We start from the raw sequence: 18,680 nt of genomic DNA, 5'->3' as shown, positions 1-18,680 counted from the left end.
CCTCTATCCTGGGTTTTGTTTTACTACTTAAGTTCTATGAAACTGCTGAGCTGGTTAAACTGTAGTAGGGTCCACATAGATACTAGTCATGCTGGTGTAGTCTATAGCTGAGCTGGTTAAACTGTAGTAGGGTCCACATAGATACTAGTCATGCTGGTGTAGTCTATAGCTGAGCTGGTTAAACTGTAGTAGGGTCCACATAGATACTAGTCATGCTGGTGTAGTCTATAGCTGAGCTGGTTAAACTGTAGTAGGGTCCACATAGATACTAGTCATGCTGGTGTAGTCTATAGCTGAGCTGGTTAAACTGTAGTAGGGTCCACATAGATACTAGTCATGCTGGTGTAGTCTATAGTTGAGCTGGTTAAACTGTAGTAGGGTCCACATAGATACTAGTCATGCTGGTGTAGTCTATAGCTGAGCTGGTTAAACTGTAGTAGGGTCCACATAGATACTAGTCATGCTGGTGTAGTCTATAGCTGAGCTGGTTAAACTGTAGTAGGGTCCACATAGATACTAATCATGCTGGTGTAGTCTATAGCTGAGCTGGTTAAACTGTAGTAGGGTCCACATAGATACTAGTCACGCTGGTGTAGTCTATAGCTGAGCTGGTTAAACTGTAGTAGGGTCCACATAGATACTAGTCACGCTGGTGTAGTCTATAGCTGAGCTGGTTAAACTGTAGTAGGGTCCACATAGATACTAGTCACGCTGGTGTAGTCTATAGCTGAGCTGGTTAAACTGTAGTAGGGTCCACATAGATACTAGTCATGCTGGTGTAGTCTATAGCTGAGCTGGTTAAACTGTAGTAGGGTCCACATAGATACTAGTCATGCTGGTGTAGTCTATAGCTGAGCTAGTTAAACTGTAGTAGGGTCCACATAGATACTAGTCATGCTGGTGTAGTCTATAGCTGAGCTGGTTAAACTGTAGTAGGGTCCACATAGATACTAGTCATGCTGGTGTAGTCTATAGCTGAGCTGGTTAAACTGTAGTAGGGTCCACATAGATACTAGTCATGCTGGTGTAGTCTATAGCTGAGCTGGTTAAACTGTAGTAGGGTCCACATAGATACTAGTCATGCTGGTGTAGTCTATAGCTGAGCTGGTTAAACTGTAGTAGGGTCCACATAGATACTAGTCATGCTGGTGTAGTCTATAGCTGAGCTAGTTAAACTGTAGTAGGGTCCACATAGATACTAGTCATGCTGGTGTAGTCTATAGCTGAGCTGGTTAAACTGTAGTAGGGTCCACATAGATACTAGTCACGCTGGTGTAGTCTATAGCTGAGCTGGTTAAACTGTAGTAGGGTCCACATAGATACTAGTCACTGCTGGTGTAGTCTATAGCTGAGCTGGTTAAACTGTAGTAGGGTCCACATAGATACTAGTCATCGCTGGTGTAGTCTATAGCTGAGCTGGTTAAACTGTAGTAGGGTCCACATAGATACTAATCATGCTGGTGTAGTCTATAGCTGAGCTGGTTAAACTGTAGTAGGGTCCACATAGATACTAGTCACGCTGGTGTAGTCTATAGCTGAGCTGGTTAAACTGTAGTAGGGTCCACATAGATACTAGTCATGCTGGTGTAGTCTATAGCTGAGCTGGTTAAACTGTAGTAGGGTCCACATAGATACTAGTCATGCTGGTGTAGTCTATAGCTGAGCTGGTTAAACTGTAGTAGGGTCCACATAGATACTAGTCATGCTGGTGTAGTCTATAGCTGAGCTGGTTAAACTGTAGTAGGGTCCACATAGATACTAGTCACGCTGGTGTAGTCTATAGCTGAGCTGGTTAAACTGTAGTAGGGTCCACATAGATACTAGTCACTGCTGGTGTAGTCTATAGCTGAGCTGGTTAAAACTGTAGTAGGGTCCACATAGATACTAGTCACGCTGGTGTAGTCTATAGCTGAGCTGGTTAAACTGTAGTAGGGTCCACATAGATACTAGTCACGCTGGTGTAGTCTATAGCTGAGCTGGTTAAACTGTAGTAGGGTCCACATAGATACTAGTCATGCTGGTGTAGTCTATAGCTGAGCTGGTTAAACTGTAGTAGGGTCCACATAGATACTAGTCATGCTGGTGTAGTCTATAGCTGAGCTGGTTAAACTGTAGTAGGGTCCACATAGATACTAGTCACGCTGGTGTAGTCTATAGCTGAGCTGGTTAAACTGTAGTAGGGTCCACATAGATACTAGTCATGCTGGTGTAGTCTATAGCTGAGCTGGTTAAACTGTAGTAGGGTCCACATAGATACTAGTCGTGCTGGTGTAGTCTATAGCTGAGCTGGTTAAACTGTAGTAGGGTCCACATAGATACTAGTCGTGCTGGTGTAGTCTATAGCTGAGCTGGTTAAACTGTAGTAGGGTCCACATAGATACTAGTCACGCTGGTGTAGTCTATAGCTGAGCTGGTTAAACTGTAGTAGGGTCCACATAGATACTAGTCATGCTGGTGTAGTCTATAGCTGAGCTGGTTAAACTGTAGTAGGGTCCACATAGACACTAGTCATGCTGGTGTAGTCTATAGCTGAGCTGGTTAAACTGTAGTAGGGTCCACATAGATACTAGTCATGCTGGTGTAGTCTATAGCTGAGCTGGTTAAACTGTAGTAGGGTCCACATAGATACTAGTCATGCTGGTGTAGTCTATAGCTGAGCTGGTTAAACTGTAGTAGGGTCCACATAGATACTAGTCACGCTGGTGTAGTCTATAGCTGAGCTGGTTAAACTGTAGTAGGGTCCACATAGATACTAGTCATGCTGGTGTAGTCTATAGCTGAGCTGGTTAAACTGTAGTAGGGTCCACATAGATACTAGTCATGCTGGTGTAGTCTATAGCTGAGCTGGTTAAACTGTAGTAGGGTCCACATAGATACTAGTCATGCTGGTGTAGTCTATAGCTGAGCTGGTTAAACTGTAGTAGGGTCCACATAGATACTAGTCACGCTGGTGTAGTCTATAGCTGAGCTGGTTAAACTGTAGTAGGGTCCACATAGATACTAGTCATGCTGGTGTAGTCTATAGCTGAGCTGGTTAAACTGTAGTAGGGTCCACATAGATACTAGTCATGCTGGTGTAGTCTATAGCTGAGCTGGTTAAACTGTAGTAGGGTCCACATAGATACTAGTCACGCTGGTGTAGTCTATAGCTGAGCTGGTTAAACTGTAGTAGGGTCCACATAGATACTAGTCATGCTGGTGTAGTCTATAGCTGAGCTGGTTTAAACTGTAGTAGGGTCCACATAGATACTAGTCATGCTGGTGTAGTCTATAGCTGAGCTGGTTAAACTGTAGTAGGGTCCACATAGATACTAGTCATGCTGGTGTAGTCTATAGCTGAGCTGGTTAAACTGTAGTAGGGTCCACATAGATACTAGTCATGCTGGTGTAGTCTATAGCTGAGCTGGTTAAACTGTAGTAGGGTCCACATAGATACTAGTCATGCTGGTGTAGTCTATAGCTGAGCTGGTTAAACTGTAGTAGGGTCCACATAGATACTAGTCACGCTGGTGTAGTCTATAGCTGAGCTGGTTAAACTGTAGTAGGGTCCACATAGATACTAGTCATGCTGGTGTAGTCTATAGCTGAGCTGGTTAAACTGTAGTAGGGTCCACATAGATACTAGTCATGCTGGTGTAGTCTATAGCTGAGCTGGTTAAACTGTAGTAGGATCCACATAGATACTTCAATAAAAGCCCCACCTCCTCTCGCTCAGCCATTCTAACAGTGGAAGCCAGGATCTGTGAGAAACTATGATAATAAACTGTGAACAATAATGAAGCAGTGTTTGTCTGTGTGAGTGAGGATTTATTATTTAATTGTGTGATAACTTTAATTCTGTGAAGAGAAGTGGGACTCTGTCGTTTTTTCTGACAAGTTCTCTCATTGATCTCAGGTTCAGCCACCAAGGGGGTCACCCACCCTCCATGAAAACTTTCATAGGCTCTCTTTCACTCAGTAATCATGTAACAAGTGGACAGGCTCCCAGAGGCAGGGCAATCAAAGGCTCCAAGTCACTGAAGTGCCCATCAGCCCAGCCATTGTTATTATTCATACTGTTTAAATAAAAACAGAGGTCTTTAAACTCTTGAATATCTGAACTTGATACAGAGAAAAACAGGATGAGAGAAAGGAGGTTATGAACAAGACCAAACTATTTTTTATAGCATCATAAAAAATGTTATTTTTATTTTATTTACAGTCAATTCTCTAAAAAACCAAAAGGGAATTGAGCACAAGGCAGATAAGCCGTTCTCCCTCCCAACAACATAATCCAATTATTTTAGGGACTTTTCATCGTATATAATATATTTATTTATTTATTTATTTATATATATAAAATCAGTGGCGTGTGTTCATTTACAGGTCAGAGCTGTAAGGCAAGAGCCACATTCCAACACCTTTAAAATGTACCCCGCCCTCCTTCCCTCTCTTCCTCCCTCTCTTCACTCATCCTTCCTCTTTTTCCCCTCGTTCCCTCCCTCCTTCCCTCTCTGCCTCCTCTCTCCCTCCCTCCCTCGTTCCCTCCCTCCTTCCCTCTCTCCCTCTTTTCTTGAAATAATCAATGAATCAGACATGACTGAAAAAATGGAGTTCAAGCTTTTACACTTTCAAGTTGTGTCAAGTCAGTGATGTCACAAAGAACAAGGAGAGTAAGAAGGAAGGAAGGAAGGAAGGAAGGAAGGAAGGGTGCTTCTTTATAGTGCTGGGGTGTGACCCCGGTGTTCATCTTGCTGTCCGGAGAGAAACTGAACCCATCTCAGAGGATACGTCCCAAATGGCACCCTACTCCCTATATAGCGCACCACTTTTGATCAGATCCCCATGGGCCCTGGACACAAGTAGTGCACTATATGAAGGGAATAGGGTGCCCTTTTGAGACGCAAACATGGTAACACACACAGCCGGCCCACTTCTCCCTCCCCCATCTCCTCACCCACCCCGCTTAATAAAACCCAACATCAAAAAACAGGGAGAGAAAAATTCTAGATTAAGAGAGAAATGAATCAAAGAGAAAGAAGTCTGTCCATCCTCTCGTTCGCCCGCCCCTCCCTCTCGCACGTTAGAAGAACAGGTGTTCACATCTTCTTCTTCTTTCTCCATTAAACCCTCTTTTTTTCTTCTTCTTTATGTTCAGGTAATAGTTCTCAGTCCTCCCCTCCTCCCTCGGTTTCATTTCAGAATACAAGAGGAATTCAAATATCTGTTTATCCATAGGTATCCGGTTTCACCATTGCCCACGGCAACAACCAATCATCAACGATAAACGGGCAGTTAGACACAAAAAACGCATCTGAAATTGCAAAAAGTGGAAGTTGTACTCCCGGTCCCCACCGCTAAGGGGGGGGGAGGCTTCTCCTTATTACTGTACCTCACCTCAGTCTCCTTCAAGTCTCTGGAGCTCACATCCTGGTCTGGGGTCTCTAATCAGAGGGAGGGAGGGTGTTGTGTGTGAAATCCCAGCCATGGTGGGATAAGGTAGAGTTCATATCTCTTTCTCTCCCTCTCCTCCTTTCTCAATCTCTCTCTCAGAAAAGGTTCTCTTCAAAGATGGCCATCAAGTCACTCTGGAAGTTAATGTCAATGGTGTCCGCCATCTGTAGAGAGAGGGGATGAGAGACAGAGCGAGAGAGAGAGAGGGGGATGAGAGACAGAGGGGGAGAGAGAGAGAGAGGGGGATGAGAGACAGAGGGGGAGAGAGAGAGAGGGGGATGAGAGACAGAGGGGGAGAGAGAGAGAGGGGATGAGAGACAGAGGGGGAGAGAGAGAGAGGGGGATGAGAGACAGAGGGGGAGAGAGAGAGAGGGGGATGAGAGACAGAGGGGGAGAGAGAGAGAGGGGGATGAGAGACAGAGGGGGAGAGAGACAGAGGGGGATGAGAGACAGAGGGGGAGAGAGAGAGAGGGGGATGAGAGACAGAGGGGGAGAGAGAGAGAGGGGGATGAGAGACAGAGGGGGAGAGAGAGAGGGGGGGATGAGAGACAGAGGGGGAGAGAGAGAGAGGGGGATGAGAGACAGAGGGGGAGAGAGAGAGAGGGGGATGAGAGACAGAGGGGGAGAGAGAGAGAGGGGGATGAGAGACAGAGGGGGAGAGAGAGAGAGGGGGATGAGAGACAGAGGGGGAGAGAGACAGAGGGGGATGAGAGACAGTGAGAGAGAGAGGAATTAGATGCAGTGTTAATCTTTCCCATCTTTTCTCAGCTAAACTACCTCTCCTCTGTATTATTGTAATATAATATACATAATATAACAAGAATATACATATATTAATAAGAATCTTTATGATGATTCTCTCCTCCTCTCTCCTACTATACCAGTATATCATGTTAGTATTATAGTAGTATTACTGCTAAAGTATTACCTCCTCTCTCCTGATATACTAGTATAACATGTTAGTATTATAGTAGTATAACTGCTATAAAGTATTACCACCTCTCTCCTACTATACTAGTATAACATGTTAGTATTATAGTAGTATTACTGCTAAAGTATTACCTCCTCTCTCCTGATATACTAGTATAACATGTTAGTATTATAGTAGTATAACTGCTATAAAGTATTACCACCTCTCTCCTACTATACTAGTATAACATGTTAGTATTATAGTAGTATTACTGCTATAAAGTATTACCTCCTCTCTCCTGCTATACTAGTATAACATGTTAGTATTATAGTAGTATTACTGCTATAAAGTATTACCACCTCTCTCCTACTATACTAGTATAACATGTTAGTATTATAGTAGTATAACTGCTATAAAGTATTACCACCTCTCCTGCTATACTAGTATAACATGTTAGTATTATAGTAGTATAACTGCTATAAAGTATTACCACCTCTCTCCTACTATACCAGTATATCATGTTAGTATTATAGTAGTATTACTGCTAAAGTATTACCTCCTCTCTCCTGATATACTAGTATAACATGTTAGTATTATAGTAGTATAACTGCTATAAAGTATTACCACCTCTCTCCTACTATACTAGTATAACATGTTAGTATTATAGTAGTATTACTGCTATAAAGTATTACCTCCTCTCTCCTGCTATACTAGTATAACATGTTAGTATTATAGTAGTATTACTGCTATAAAGTATTACCACCTCTCTCCTACTATACTAGTATAACATGTTAGTATTATAGTAGTATAACTGCTATAAAGTATTACCACCTCTCCTGCTATACTAGTATAACATGTTAGTATTATAGTAGTATAACTGCTATAAAGTATTACCACCTCTCTCCTACTATACTAGTATAACATGTTAGTATTATAGTAGTATAACTGCTATAAAGTATTACCGCCTCTCTCCTGCTATACTAGTATAACATGTTAGTATTATAGTAGTATAACTGCTATAAAGTATTACCTCCTCTCTCCTGCTATACTAGTATAACATGTTAGTATTATAGTAGTATAACTGCTATAAAGTATTACCACCTCTCTCCTACTATACTAGTATATCATGTTAGTATTATAGTAGTATTACTGCTATAAAGTATTACCTCCTCTCTCCTGCTATACTAGTATAACATGTTAGTATTATTGTAGTATTACTGCTATAAAGTATTACTGCCTCTCTCCTACTATACTAGTATAACATGTTAGTATTATAGTAGTATTACTGCTATAAAGTATTACCACCTCTCTCCTACTATACTAGTATAACATGTTAGTATTATAGTAGTATAACTGCTATAAAGTATTACCTCCTCTCTCCTGCTATACTAGTATAACATGTTAGTATTATAGTAGTATTACTGCTATAAAGTATTACTGCCTCTCTCCTACTATACTAGCATAACATGTTAGTATTATAGTAGTATTACTGCCTCTCTCCTACTATACTAGTATAACATGTTAGTATTATAGTAGTATAACTGCTATAAAGTATTACCACCTCTCTCCTACTATACTAGTATAACATGTTAGTATTATAGTAGTATTACTGCTATAAAGTATTACCACCTCTCTCCTACTATACTAGTATAACATGTTAGTATTATAGTAGTATAACTGCTATAAAGTATTACCACCTCTCTCCTACTATACTAGTATAACATGTTAGTATTATAGTAGTATTACTGCTATAAAGTATTACCACCTCTCTCCTACTATACTAGTATAACATGTTAGTATTATAGTAGTATAACTGCTATAAAGTATTACCACCTCTCTTCTGCTAGAAAAGTATATTATGTTAGTATTATAGTAGTATAACTGCTATAAAGTATTACCACCTCTCTCCTGCTATACCAGTATATTATGTTAGTATTATAGTAGTATAACTGCTATAAAGTATTACCTCCTCTCTCCTGATATACTAGTATAACATGTTAGTATTATAGTAGTATTACTGCTATAAAGTATTACCACCTCTCTTCTGCTAAACTAGTATTTTATGTTAGTATTATAGTAGTATTACTGCTATAAAGTATTACCACCTCTCTAATTCTACACTAGTATAACATGTTAGTATTATAGTAGTATTACTGCTATAAAGTATTACCGCCTCTCTCCTACTATACTAGTATAACATGTTAGTATTATAGTAGTATTACTGCCTCTCTCCTACTATACTAGTATAACATGTTAGTATTATAGTAGTATTACTGCTATAAAGTATTACCGCCTCTCTCCTGCTATACTAGTATAACATGTTAGTATTATAGTAGTATAACTGCTATAAAGTATTACTGCCTCTCTCCTGCTATACCAGTATATCATGTTAGTATTATAGTAGTATTACTGCTATAAAGTATTACCACCTCTCCTACTATACTAGTATATTATGTTAGTATTATAGTAGTATTACTGCTATAAAGTATTACCACCTCTCTCCTACTATACTAGTATAACATGTTAGTATTATAGTAGTATTACTGCTATAATGTATTACCGCCTCTCTCCTACTATACTAGTATTATAGTAGTATTACTGCTATAAAGTATTACCTCCTCTCTCCTACTATACTAGTATAACATGTTAGTCTTATAGTAGTATTACTGCTATAAAGTATTACCACCTCTCTCCTGCTATACTAGTATAACATGTTAGTATTATAGTAGTATTACTGCTATAAAGTATTACCACCTCTCTAATTCTACACTAGTATAACATGTTAGTATTATAGTAGTATTACTGCTATAAAGTATTACCTCCTCTCTCCTACTATACTAGTATAACATGTTAGTATTATAGTAGTATTACTGCTATAAAGTATTACCACCTCTCTCCTGCTATACTAGTATAACATGTTAGTATTATAGTAGTATTACTGCTATAAAGTATTACCACCTCTCTCCTCCTCCTTTCCTGCTCGCGGCGTCTCGCCAGCTCCCTCTGCTGGTCCATGGCGTTCTGCTGCGGCCGAGGGTGTGGCCTGTTGAGTGGGAGGGGCCTGTGGGGAGTCGGCGGGAGGGGTTGAGGCGAAAGTTGCTCCTGGCGACGGCGAGTGTCCTCCTGGACACGCCCCCTCCCCTGCTGCTCCACAGAGTCCTCGTCGTCACGGCTACTGGAGAAGAGAAAGCGGAGTGTCAGAGGGGGAGGAGCTTAGATGGGGTGCTAGAATGAGCTTCTCCCTCTATCCATCCTTCCCTTTTTCTCACCGTAGTTTCTACCTCGGCTGAGAGGTCTTCTCCCTCTCCTCCTCCTCCTCCCTTTTCCTCTCTCCATCCTTCCCTCTTACCGTAGTTTCTCCTGCTCTCTCCTGGCCTGTGCTTTTAGCTGTTTCTCTCTCTCCTTCTCTCGGGCGACGCGACGGACCTGTTCGAAGCTGTCGCTAGACGAGCGGACAGCGGAGGCGGGGGTGGATTGAGAACGCTGGGCCAAGAACCCATGTTCTTTAACTTCACATCCTGGGAGGGGAGAAAGTGTAGTGGGAGGGGGAAGAGTGCCACACAGACATTTCGTTAACACCCACTTTTTAAAGACATTTCACCTCCATTTTAATAACACTGCCTTATAGGAGAAGTTCTTCTTTTTTTTTTTTACAACTAAATCTATTTTATTTATGTAAGTTGAATTTCATAGTAAGGGTCCAGACACTTTTTTTTGTGATTTCACATGCTTTTGAGAAACTTACCCCAACCAGCAAATCATGTTTTTGGGAAACCCGAGCAAATCACATCCTCATTTTGTAGTTTTGTTTCGTTAAAGCCTAATTATTTTTTGTTACAAGCCGTGTTTCGTTAAAGCCTGTGTAAAGTTAATTTGTTTCAATGTACCGGTAGGCACCTGCGGCTTATAGACATGTGCGACTTATTTATGTTCAAAATAATACTTTTTTAAAAATTCAGTGGGTGCGGCTTATATTCAGGTGCACTTAATAGTCCGGGAAATTACGCCAGTTGTTCTGTATAGACGCATAAACACTCCCGTCTACAGACTTCCTTTGGACGACCGATATCTAATGAGGCTTTGGCTAGTTGTTCTGGACGACCGATATCTAATGAGGCTTTGGCTAGTTGTTCTGGACGACCGATATCTAATGAGGCTTTGGCTAGTTGTTCTGGACGACCGATATCTAATGAGGCTTTGGCTAGTTGTTCTGGACGACCGATACCTAATGAGGCTTTGGCTAGTTGTTCTGGACGACCGATATCTAATGAGGCTTTGGCTAGTTGTTCTGGACGACCGATATCTAATGAGGCTTTGGCTAGTTGTTCTGGACGACCGATATCTAATGAGGCTTTGGCTAGTTGTTCTGGACGACCGATATCTAATGAGGCTTTGGCTAGTTGTTCTGGACGACCGATATCTAATGAGGCTTTGGCTAGTTGTTCTGGACGACCGATATCTAATGAGGCTTTGGCTAGTTGTTCTGGACGACCGATATCTAAGGAGGCTTTGGCTAGTTGTTCTGGACGACCGATATCTAATGAGGCTTTGGCTAGTTGTTCTGGACGACCGATATCTAATGAGGCTTTGGCTAGTTGTTCTGGACGACCGATATCTAATGAGGCTTTGGCTAGTTGTTCTGGACGAGCGATATCTAATGAGGCTTTGGCTAGTTGTTCTGGACGACCGATATCTAATGAGGCTTTGGCTAGTTGTTCTGGACGACCGATATCTAATGAGGCTTTGGCTAGTTGTTCTGGACGACCGATATCTAATGAGGCTTTGGCTAGTTGTTCTGGACGACCGATATCTAATGAGGCTTTGGCTAGTTGTTCTGGACGACCGATATCTAATGAGGCTTTGGCTAGTTGTTCTGGACGACCGATATCTAATGAGGCTTTGGCTAGTTGTTCTGGACGACCGATATCTAATGAGGCTTTGGCTAGTTGTTCTGGACGACCGATACCTAATGAGGCTTTGGCTAGTTGTTCTGGACGACCGATACCTAATGAGGCTTTGGCTAGTTGTTCTGGACGACCGATATCTAATGAGGCTTTGGCTAGTTGTTCTGGACGACCGATACCTAATGAGGCTTTGGCTAGTTGTTCTGGACGACCGATATCTAATGAGGCTTTGGCTAGTTGTTCTGGACGACCGATATCTAATGAGGCTTTGGCTAGTTGTTCTGGACGACCGATATCTAATGAGGCTTTGGCTAGTTGTTCTGGACGACCGATACCTAATGAGGCTTTGGCTAGTTGTTCTGGACGACCGATATCTAATGAGGCTTTGGCTAGTTGTTCTGGACGACCGATACCTAATGAGGCTTTGGCTAGTTGTTCTGGACGACCGATATCTAATGAGGCTTTGGCTAGTTGTTCTGGACGACCGATACCTAATGAGGCTTTGGCCCCTGAAAAAGGGGAGAAATAATCACGAGAGTGATACGGTATTATTTCCTCACTGAGAACTTTTACTGCAAATAATTTTACCAAAGTAACACATTTTACAAAACAACAGATCTACAGGAAAGAGCTAGTGTTGTAGGGTACAAGGCTTATTCAAGTCACAACAGTATACACTAATTCACTGAAACATACACTAATTTCAATATAACTGTCAAGCACAAAGCTTTAACTCAGTAAATCATAACTCAATTTATCAACAGTCAATAAAGTGTTTGAAAAACCATTATACAAATAACACCGCAACATATCTTATTAGCAACGCACATGTTCATTCACATGTTCATTCACGATCGACATAAAATGGCAGCTACTCTCAGTACGAAGCCTTCGCTGCAACCGAGCAGGGCTCATATTACTCTCTGCAAACGTAACTCTAACTTTCTCAAGATGTTACTAAGACACACCTTAAACACTCTTGACATGTTAGCGAGTTATTACATTTAAATGACTCTGTTTTATCATCAATAACATACCTGAAAAAGGGGAGAAATAATCCCGAGTGTGATACGGTATTGTTTCCTCACTGAGAACTTTTACTGTAATGAGGAAAAGACCGCGATTTCCCCGCGAACTTGGGTGGAGACCAGAGCAATCGGTCTCAGACTCATGGATTAAAGAGCATTTAGTAGATCACAGATTAACACTTTTCCCCTTCAATTAGGCACCACAAAATAAAGTAATCAATATAACGGTTTACACATTCCTTTTACAATTCTTACCTTTTGTACGCTTGATGGATTTGTAACTTTTTAACACAATTATATGAATGTTATCCATCTCTATCAACTAATACAGAATGCATGATCTTTTTAACCTTAGATGTTTTAAGATCCTCACATACTATGAACTTACTAATACTTTTTAATGTATAACAGGCTATGAGTATTTCCTGTAACCTGTCACATATACAGGGGGTACCAGGTAGTAATGAGGCTATATACAGGGGGTACCAGGTAGTAATGAGGTTATATACAGGGGGTACCAGGTAGTAATGAGGCTAAATACAGGGGGTACCAGGTAGTAATGAGGCTATATACAGGGGGTACCAGGTAGTAATGAGGCTAAATACAGGGGGTACCGGGTAGTAATGAGGCTAAATACAGGGGGTACCAGGTAGTAATGAGGCTAAATACAGGGGGTACCAGGTAGTAATGAGGCTATATACAGGGGGTACCAGGTAGTAATGAGGCTATATACAGGGGGTACCAGGTAGTAATGAGGTTATATACAGGGGGTACCAGGTAGTAATGAGGCTAAATACAGGGGGTACCAGGTAGTAATGAGGCTATATACAGGGGGTACCAGGTAGTAATGAGGCTATATACAGGGGGTACCGGGTAGTAATGAGGTTATATACAGGGGGTACCAGGTAGTAATGAGGCTATATACAGGGGGTACCAGGTAGTAATGAGGCTAAATACAGGGGGTACCGGGTAGTAATGAGGTTATATAGAGGGGGTACCAGGTAGTAATGAGGCTATATACAGGGGGTACCTCCTCTCCTCTCTGACTAATGACTGACTCCTGGAGGATCCTGGGAGCGTCCGCGGACAGGATGGCGTGCGTTGCCACGGCGATGATCGTCCCCGCCCCCCTCTCCCTCAGCATCTCCGCTGCCGCCACGAAACCCACCGCATCATCGATGATGTCATCCTGACACACACACACACACACACACACACACACACACACACACACACACACACACCACACACACACGCACACACACACACGCACACACACACACACACACACACAGAGACTGATAGATTATGGTAAAGGTCCTGAGGACAGGGTACTAACCTACCCAACCCTCTAACGGGGTACTAACCTACCCAACCCTCTAACGGGGTACTAACCTACCCAACCCCCTAACAGGGTACTAACCTACCCAACCCTCTAACGGGGTACTAACCTACCCAACCCTCTAACGGGGTACTAACCTACCCAACCCCCTAACAGGGTACTAACCTACCCAACCCTCTAACGGGGTACTAACCTACCCAACCCTCTAACGGGGTACTAACCTACCCAACCCTCTAACGGGGTACTAACCTACCCAACCCTCTAACGGGGTACTAACCTACCCAACCCTCTAACGGGGTACTAACCTACCCAACCCTCTAACAGGGTACTAACCTACCCAACCCCCTAACAGGGTACTAACCTACCCAACCCCCTAACAGGGTACTAACCTACCCAACCCTCTAACAGGGTACTAACCTACCCAACCCTCTAACAGGGTACTAACCTACCCAACCCCCTAACAGGGTACTAACCTACCCAACCCTCTAACAGGGTACTAACCTACCCAACCCTCTAACAGGGTACTAACCTACCCAACCCTCTAACAGGGTACTAACCTACCCAACCCTCTAACAGGGTACTAACCTACCCAACCCCCTAACTGGGTACTAACCTACCCAACCCTCTAACTGGGTACTAACCTACCCAACCCTCTAACGGGGTACTAACCTACCCAACCCTCTAACGGGGTACTAACCTACCCAACCCTCTAACGGGGTACTAACCTACCCAACCCTCTAACGGGGTACTAACCTACCCAACCCTCTAACGGGGTACTAACCTACCCAACCCTCTAACGGGGTACTAACCCACCAAACCCTCTAACGGGGTACTAACCCACCCAACCCTCTAACGGGGTACTAACGTACCCAACCCTCTAACGGGGTACTAACCTACCCAACCCTGTTACGGGGTACTAACCTACCCAACCCTCTAACGGGGTACTAACCTACCCAACCCTCTAACAGGCTACTAACCTACCCAACCCTCTAACAGGGTACTAACCTACCCAACCCTCTAACAGGGTACTAACCTACCCAACCCTCTAACAGGGTACTAACCTACCCAACCCTCTAACGGGGTACTAACCTACCCAACCCTCTAACAGGGTACTAACCTACCCAACCCTGCCTTTAGGGAACTGTGGTTGTGGGTAGTGTAGTCCTACCTCCTCCTGTACATACTGCAGTAGGAGGGGGTTGTGGGTAGTGTAATTCTACCTCCTCCTGTATGTACTGCAGTAGGAGGGGGTTGTGGGTAGTGTAGTCCTACCTCCTCCTGTATGTACTGCAGTAGGAGGGGTTGTGGGTAGTGTAGTCCTACCTCCTCCTGTAGATACTGCAGTAGGAGGGGGTTGTGGGTAGTGTAGTCCTACCTCCTGTATGTACTGCAGTAGGAGGGGGTTGTGGGTAGTGTAGTCCTATCTCCTCCTGTACGTACTGCAGTAGGAGGGGGTTGTGGGTAGTGTAGTCCTACATCCTCCTGTTTGTACTGCAGTAGGAGGGGGTTGTGGGTAGTGTAATCCTACCTCCTCCTGGATGTACTGCAGTAGGAGGGGGTTGTGGGTAGTGTAGTCCTATCTCCTCCTGTACGTACTGCAGTAGGAGGGGGTTGTGGGTAGTGTAATCCTACCTCCTCCTGGATGTACTGCAGTAGGAGGGGGTTATATACGGTATACAGGTATAACGACACTGAGCTTTTTTTCAAAAATGTTTTATGAGGTTGGAGAACACATTTGGGAGGGATCTTGAAACTTTGCCGCAAGTGGATCTTTTAGCAAGACAATAACCCCAAGCACACATCAAAATCCACAAAGAAATGGTTCATTGACCACAAAATAAACATTTTGAATGGCCGTCTCAGGATTTGATCCCCATTGAAAACCTGTGGTTTGAATTGAAGAGGGCAGTCCATAAACGCAGACAAAGGATATCAAGGATCTGGAAATATTCTGTATGGAGGAGTGGTCTAAGATCCATCCCAATGTGTTCTCCAATCATCATAAAAAAAGTGTTTAAGGCTGTGTTGTTATCCTCGCAAGGGGAGGATGCTAGAGTATTAAAACAGGGGTGCCAATCATTTTGATAATTTTGTATTACTTGTTTAACAAAATCTCTTGCTCTGAGCACTTGCATTAGTATAAAATAATATAATTTTCCCTTTTTTGCATTCAAATACTGTAGAATTAGTAGTATTTGTATTATATATTTTATTTAGTATTTTTTGCTCATCTTTCTCAAGGGTGCCAATAATTTGGGACTTGACTGTATGTAATCAAATAGTCCATATTTCAGAGGTACCTTTTGTATGAGGTAAGATGTTCCTTCTAAATCTTGTTATTGCGTAACATTTTTATGCTTGTCTTTGAAACGAATAGTCCAAGAGTACCCAATGTTCAGAACCAGATTTTGGTTTCAGCTGACAACTACATACCTTTGCCTTTCAATCTCCTACACAATATCCCCTTGACTGGTGTGCATGAAGATATCAAGAGAGACAGACATCTAGCAAGAAAAAGTCAATTGGAGGGAACACTGACAGATCAGCGCAACAAGACCATGGATTTTTACACTGGCTGCAGTGAGCAGAAAGCAAGAAAACTCAATAAAAAATGTGAATGTGGAAATGCGTAAAATAACATTGTGAATCCGACTGAGTGAAAACAATTCACAATTCTCCTACATTTACAGTCCTAGTTATCATTGCCCAAAACAAAGGGAATCATTTCAAACATCTCACACATTTTTGCTTATTGTGTCCATTGACTAGAATTCATATATATATTTGGGTTAAAAGACCAATTCAGTGGAAAAACAAAATGGGGTAAAAATAGCCCAGCCCAGTTAATATTGACTGCAGCTGCAGCTCCTCCCACTTCATCTTATGTTAGGGACACAGATCAAGGGTTCTCCAGGGACTGACAGTATTCTTCAAGCTAATTACATCCAGTTTATTTGGGGTGTCAGGTAGCCTAGTGGTTAGCGCATTGGGCCAGTAACCGAAAGGTTGTTGGATCGAATCCCTGAGCTGACAAGGTAAAAAATCTGTCATTCTGCCCTAAATAAGGCAGTTAACCCACTGTTCCCTGGTAGGCTGTCATTGTAAATAAGAATTTGTTCTTAACTGACTTGCCTAGTCAAAATAAAAGGTTAAATTGACAGCACCTTGTCTCTGCAAGCCAAGTAGGAAGGTTAGTTCACCTCACAAACCAGAGTCCATTTTTTTTTGTTGATTAACATCGAGGATGAGTGCCATGGGAACTATCGGTATGGCCCAGCAGGACCAGCCTAAGTGACAGGCCTCACATGTTTAATATAATGCACACAAAATAATGGAGCCCTTAACCTTCACGGCACATTCAACGTTTTTTTTTTCTCTCCATGCAATCCTCGCACGCAGACGTATGTGTGTGTGCAACAGGCTGAATGAAGCTAATGAATCCAACATGGACAGAGAGGCTGCATTGTTTTGTTCATCATGAACCATGCCTATAGACCAATCACCATGACTAATTAGCTCAACTAAGAGCAGCAATTTACTCTACAGGCCATAATGGGAGGTGGAAGCTCAACTTGCAATATTTAATGCTCTTATATAATGACGCATAACCAGTGGTGTAAAGTACTCAAGTAAAAATACTTTAAAGTACTACTTAAGTCATTTTCTGGGGGGTATCTGTACTTTACTATTTATATTTGACAACTTTTACTTTTACTTTGCTACCTTCCTAAAGAAAATAATGTACTTTTTACTCCATACATTTTCCCTGACACCCAGAAGTACTTGTTATGTTTCGAATGCTTAGCAAGACAGGAAAAAGGTCAAATTCACACACTTATCAAGAGAACATCCCTGGTCATCCCTTCTAACTCTGGCAGACTCACTAATCACAAATGCGTTGTTTTTAAATGATGTTCGAGTGTTGGAGTGTGCCCCTGGCGATCTGTAAAAAAAAAAAAGGCAATAAAAAAATGGTGCTGTCTGGTTTGCTGGGAGTTAAAAAATGAACCCCAAAAGTTTCTTAGAGGAACCATGATAAGGGGTTCTTCAAATAACTTTTAGGGGTTCCCCCACAGTTCCAATTTGAAGAACCCCTAAAGGATACTCCAGGAACCTTTACTTTTTAGAGTGTATATTGATAAAAGTCACCTTGTCCGAGAGACATTTACATAGTTATACACAGCCCAATTTGGGATGACTATTTTAGGGTGAAATAGCGGCCACAACAGACAGACCTGATATCGCCCATAATTCGACGTCCTTTGACGTCACGTGCTGACTGGGTATGACCAAAGTTATTCTGTTTAGCTACACTTTGTAGTACATTTTTACACTATAATAAATGTTTATGATGCCACATCGCCCGTTTTCAAAGGGAGTCGTTGGTTTTTAGGGGCAGTCGCTTTTAAGCTTTTTGTCTGAAAGTATTTTCTCAACTGCGATACCAACTCCACTCTATAAGGAATGTGAAATGATTTATACTTGTACTTTTAATACTTAAGTATATTTTAACAATTACATTTACTTTTGATATTTAAAACCAAATACTTTTAGACTTTTACTTTCCCTTTTACTGGAGTAATTTTCTATTAAAGGTATTTTTACTTTTACTCAAGGATGACAATTCAGTACTTTTTTCCACCACTGCACATAACTGAGATTTATAGCTGGTAAGATCCCTGGGTGGACCAATTCAAAACTGTGGGGATATAGAAAATCTGATTACATTATTATTACAATATTATTATAAATTAAACTGAGCCTTACACTGTGCATTCCATCTCAATTATATGAGGATTAAGCCCGACTAAGACCTGAAATCAAAATGCTGAACAAAAGAAAAAAAGCATTTTGTTTGATGGCATACAGATTTATCTTTTAAGCTTCGGGAGGTACAAGATCTGTACCCTTGTTAAACGTCTTTGGTTGTAACTAAAGTGGAGATGACAGGCGGAAATGTCCCCTGTGTGCCCATAGCAATGCCTGAGGCTGTGGGGGACACTGTCACAACAACTACCCAACTGATCCTCACAGCAAGACATGACTTCATCCGCACAATCTTT

At 42.0% G+C, this 18,680-nt stretch overlaps 2 long non-coding RNA genes across 7 annotated transcripts in view; both read right to left on the bottom strand.

Moving 5' to 3' along the window:
- Positions 1 to 4,696: 4,696 nt before the first annotated feature.
- The window catches only part of LOC115186367 (uncharacterized), a 29,495-nt gene continuing 15,511 nt past the window's right edge, over positions 4,697 to 18,680 (bottom strand). For 3 of the 5 annotated variants that reach the window (XR_003875718.1, XR_003875716.1, XR_003875714.1), the window contains 4 exons: positions 13,306 to 13,464; positions 9,693 to 9,861; positions 9,299 to 9,518; positions 4,697 to 5,597 (listed from right to left, as the gene is read on the bottom strand). This is a non-coding gene — a long non-coding RNA (uncharacterized LOC115186367). Of the gene's footprint in view, positions 5,598 to 9,298; positions 9,519 to 9,692; positions 9,862 to 12,284; positions 12,337 to 13,305; positions 13,465 to 18,680 lie in introns of those variants that run through there. The other 2 variants (XR_003875717.1, XR_003875715.1) reach the window with 2 other exon arrangements.
- Positions 6,141 to 9,252, bottom strand: LOC115186369 (uncharacterized). 2 transcript variants are annotated; one of them, XR_003875720.1, is made up of 4 exons: positions 9,234 to 9,252; positions 9,030 to 9,097; positions 7,834 to 8,772; positions 6,141 to 7,713 (listed from the first exon to the last, which is right to left on the bottom strand). It is a non-coding gene; the product is annotated as an uncharacterized LOC115186369 (long non-coding RNA). The 2 variants fall into 2 exon arrangements; XR_003875719.1 differs by lacking the exons at positions 9,030 to 9,097; positions 9,234 to 9,252 and having other exon boundaries at positions 6,141 to 6,298; positions 6,837 to 7,713; positions 7,834 to 8,890.

The sequence above is a fragment of the Salmo trutta genome, unplaced genomic scaffold (genome assembly GCF_901001165.1).
Source record: "Salmo trutta unplaced genomic scaffold, fSalTru1.1, whole genome shotgun sequence".
NCBI classification, from domain to species: domain Eukaryota; kingdom Metazoa; phylum Chordata; class Actinopteri; order Salmoniformes; family Salmonidae; genus Salmo; species Salmo trutta.
The sequence above is the reverse complement of the archived record's forward strand: the minus strand, read 5'-3'. Positions and strand labels throughout refer to the sequence as shown.